At 27.4% G+C, this 5,055-nt stretch overlaps 1 protein-coding gene across 2 annotated transcripts in view; it reads right to left on the bottom strand.

Annotated features, from left to right (window-relative positions):
- Nucleotides 1-4,757, bottom strand: part of LOC111680363 — a 43,882-nt gene extending 39,125 nt beyond the window's left edge. For both annotated transcript variants that reach the window (XM_046946159.1, XM_046946160.1), the window contains exon 1: nucleotides 4,443-4,757. The gene's annotated coding sequence lies outside the window, so the exon portion shown is untranslated. The remainder of the gene's footprint in view (nucleotides 1-4,442) is intronic.
- Nucleotides 4,758-5,055: the final 298 nt, after the last annotated feature.

Raw genomic sequence — 5,055 nt, 5'->3', positions numbered from 1 at the left:
TAAACTAGAACTAAACTAGAACTGAACTAGAACTGAACTAGAACTGAACTAGAACTGAACTAGAACTGAACTAGAACTGAACTAGAACTGAACAAGAACTGAACTAGATCTGAAATAGAACTGAACTAGAACTGGACTAGAATTGAAGTAAACTAGAAGTTATTGGTAAATTAAAAAGCTCTAAAACTAATTCAAAAAACTCTAAATGTATATTTTTCTTAATGCAAATTCTACAAATATACAACAAACACACTAACACTGCTGCCAGAGACACTCTCTTTTAATTTGAGGAATAAACACCTTAGAAAGTATTCTCCGTAATAATAAAATTTTAATAAAAATCAATTGAATATTAATATGAAAAAGTTTCTCCATTTCTTAAATATATTTTCTAATGACAAAGAAAGAAAACATTTCCACTCCCGTCGAAAGAATAAAGAAAGGAGGAGGAGAAAAATCACAGTTTATATATGTATGTATATGTGAGAGAAAAAATAAAATAAACGGATATGCGAGAATTTCTGGTTGTTGTTTATTGTATTTATTTGTTATTGAATTGAGACGATGATGATAATGACGATTTTTGTTATTGTTGTTATTTGTTATTGCTTAAAAACAAACAAAAAACAACAAAATCAAAAACTTAACTGGCAACTTCTTCACTTTAACATTTCTGTTAGCCTGGTCGTCGCACTAAACGAAACATGAAGCAGAAATGACAACAAAACTTTTTCTGTTGTTGTATTTTTTATTTGTTTGTGTTTTCTTTTTAAATTGAAATAACTTTAAAAAAAATATTGCTGAGAATAGTTATTTTTCTGTCTTTTGTAAATTTTTGTTATTTGAACTCCAAGTAAAGGTTCATTTCAACATAATTTTCTTAGTGTTGTTGTAGATTTGTTTAATTTTTTTATCATAAATTTTATTTAAAAACACATCAGCACAGTAGAGAGGAATATAGAGTTCAGCTAAATGCTGTGCATATGGAGTTTGTATGTGTGGAGATTTTCATTAATGTTTATATTTTCTCTTAATTTAATATTTATTTTTAAGGTTTTTTTCTTTATTATTATTTTTTTAACAAAAGTGAGTGAGTTTTATTTTTCATCTTGTTTTTACATTTAGAAATAAATGAACTGTTTGGTTTGCTTTTTAATAAAAAGTAAGAAAAATTTAATTTATATTAGAACTATTTGCTGCAGAATTCTTTCATTGTGTTTCAAATAAATTTTTAAAAACAAAATTGATAATTTTAAAATTTTAATGTTCAAAAGATGGAAGATGATAGGAAACAAGAATGGAACTAGAAACGAACTAAAATTGGAATAGAACTGATTTAGATAAAAACTTTAACTGTATAATAACTTGAACTGAATCAAATTGGAACTGAATTAGTCATAAAACTGAACTAGAACTAAAATAAAATTGAACTAGAACTGAACTAGAAATGAACTAGGACTGAACTAGAACTGAACTAGAACTGAAATAGAACTGAAATAGAACTGAACTAGAACTTAACTAGAACTGAACTAGAATTGAACTAGAACTGAATTAGAACTGAACTAGAACTGAACTAGAACTGAACTAGAACTGAACTAGAACTGAACTAGAACTGAACTAGAACTGAACTAGAACTGAACTAGAACTGAACTAGAACAAGAACTGATCTAAAGCTGAAATAAAACTGAACTATAATTTAACTGGAACTGAACTAGAACTGATCTAGAGCTGAACTAGAACTAAACTAGAACTGAACTAGAACTGAACTAGAACTGAACTAGAACTGAACTAGAACTGAACTAGAACTGAACTAGAACTGAACTAGAACTGAACTGGAACTGAACTAGAACTGAACTAGAACTGAACTAGAACTGAACTAGAACTGAACTAGAACTGAACTAGCACTGAACTAGAAGTGAACTAAAACTGAACTAGAACTGAACTAGAACTAAACTAGAACTGAACTAAGCTAGAAATTAAATGCATTGAGTAAAATTTTCTTTTTATGAAAATTAGTGCTTACTGTTTTTGCCTGGCATTCCGAAGCATTAAAATTTTACTTTAATAAACCACTTCCGCAAACAATGTTGTTTTTTTTTCTTTAAATGCCTAAAACTAACCCTACATTTATGGTTACACCGGGATTCCTGATCTTTCGAATCTTTACATTGTTAACACATATCCATATCTTAATATAATCAATCAATCATACTTTACTTAGCAGCTAAAATGTCTATCAAGATATTACAAAAACAACAGAAAATATTATAAGTCTTCCTCTCCAAATACCAAAAGTATTTCATTCATTTATTTATTCAATTATCATTTCATTTTTTAAATAATAATCATCAAAGTCTATAAATTTCTATTGTATTATTGTGTATTTTATATCATTTATGAATATGAATAAATAAAATAATAAGGAAATAAAAGAAAAATTTTAAAAATAACAATTGTTGTTATTAAAAACAAAACCAAAAAAACAACAAATTTATACTGAAAAATTATAATATTAAACTGTAAATGTAAATGGTACGAAATGTATATAAATAAAACTACAATAGAATACTAAATATTACGAACGTACATTCGAACGTTCATATATTCGTATGAAACCATATAAATTTTTGTAGCTTTTTTCATTTTTTATAGTTTTATATTATTAATATTTATTATTTGTATAAAACAAAAATGTGAATTATCCATAAGTAAACAACACACATGGACTGACAGTCATTCATACATACGTACTTACTTACACACTTATGTACATATAAACTTTAGGTAGATAATGAAATGTCTAGTAAACTGAGTAGAGTAATTTTATTTGGTGGTTGTGATCAAATGAAGAAAAACAACAAACAACAGAAAATATAAATTAAATAAAATTTCATAATTATAACTTCCCCCTTGCTTCGTAGCTTTCAAAAAAAATAAACGTCGTTTGCCAAATATGTTTAATTAAAAACTATTTAAATTTCAGTTCATTGTTATATGTTGTGTCTTTATTTTAAAAACAGAAGTAGTAAAATGAGTAAGTGAAAATAGTAATACGTACTTATAACAAAAGCAATTGAAATTTTCTCTTTAAAACATATATTTTTGAATATACTCTCAACATCTGACTGGATAGGGAATATTGACATTTTCTTTATTCATAAACGGAAATAATTAAACTTTACTTCAAAAGTACCGTTATTGGAACTATAAGAATTCCTCATATTTTAAATATCAAATCTTTATAAAGGAGTCTCGATTTTACAGTCTAGTACTTAATTGAAATTGAACTAAAACTAGAACTGAACTAGAACTCAACTGGAACTTAACTAGAAATGAACTAGAACTGAACTAAAACTGAACTAAAACTGAACTAAAACTGAACTAAAACTGAACTAGAACTGAACTAGAACTGGACTAGAACTGAACTAGAACTGAACTAGAACTGAACTAGAACTGAACTAGAACTGAACTAGAACTGAACTAGAACTGAACTAGAACTGAACTAGAACTGAACTAGAACTGAACTAGAACTGAACTAGAACTGAACTAGAACTGAACTAGAACTGAACTAGAACTGAATTAGAACTGAACTAGAACTGAACTAGAACTGAACTAGAACTGAACTGAACTAAACTAGAACTGAACTAGATATGAACTAGAACTGAACTAGACTAGAACTTAAGTATAACTGCACTGGAACTGAACTAAAACGGAATTAGAACTGAACTAGAACTAGATCTCAACTGGAAGTCAACTAAAACTGTACTGAAGAAAAATGTATATATGTACATAAGTCATATTGGAATTAAAGTTTTAGAAGATTTTAGAATTGAAATTGTGATCATTATCATCACTTTTGCTCATTGGCAACAATTAGTGAAAGAAGTCTCATCCGTATTTTTCACCTATTTATATGGACCGTTTTAAACCCATTTCTTACATAAAAATTCATTGATTTACATTTAAAATTGTGACATCCAGACTAATTAATAACATCGTTACGGATGAAAATACCAGAAAATGCCCTACTCGTTACAAACATTAACACAAATTATAACAATTGTGTAGGTATTCGAACTTTTTGCGATTAATTTCAAAATAAGGTTCACAAGTAAGACACATGTACATAAAGCCTTTTCATAAAATTGCTGTTAACACCCCTGAAATTTTAACACTTTGTATGATTATCTAAAAAATGTCGATTTAATTATTTATTAAAAACCGTATTTATGTTGTTATTAAACACTTCTCTTAATAGCATACAAAATCTCACACATAATTTCATTCACACTCTCTTTTCGTCGTTCTCTCTCTCTAACACCTGAGCTTAGAAAAAAAACAAATCGTTTAATTCTAAGAGAATATATTAGTTAAACAATTAATTTTATCACTTATTCTTTTAATAATTGATTAGTTGAAAATAAATTAAATGGATAACTTACATTTGTTTACTCCATAAATAAATAGTTTATAACATAGACAGGTCTGTTTTTTTTTTAAACACAAATCTCACTTAAACATGCTTTAATTTGTCTTATTAACTTTTTTCACCATCACTTGTTTTCCATTTGCATATTTCTTTAAGCTTTTCTATTTCAATTATTATTTAAAACACTTTATCATTGTTTTTGGCATCTCGTTATTAATTACTTGTACCACTTCTTGGCCATTTCTTGTAAAACACTAAAACCACATTTAATTACTTGATTTTTTGTTATTTACTTCTTGGCGGCTGCATTTAACTAACTACCGCGCTGAACAAGTGATAACAATAAAGCAAAACATACAAACAAACAAGTGGTTGTTGTTATTAATGAGCAAAGGGTATGTTCAGTGTTGACATGAAAGTGTTGCCAGTGTAGGCGGTTTTCAACGAGTTACAATAATAAAAAGCTTAACTGAGGGTGATTTCAAATATAATACATGTCAATTATTAAACCCAGAGACCAAAATATACATTTTTAAAGGATTAAGCAGTGCTGAAACCGAATATGGATTCAAAATTTATCAATCAGGACACGTTTTCCAGATATAGTGTCATAAAATTTGTAAAAT

The sequence above is a fragment of the Lucilia cuprina genome, chromosome 3, assembly GCF_022045245.1.
Source record: "Lucilia cuprina isolate Lc7/37 chromosome 3, ASM2204524v1, whole genome shotgun sequence".
Taxonomy (NCBI): domain Eukaryota; kingdom Metazoa; phylum Arthropoda; class Insecta; order Diptera; family Calliphoridae; genus Lucilia; species Lucilia cuprina.
This window is presented reverse-complemented; position numbering and strand designations above follow the sequence as displayed.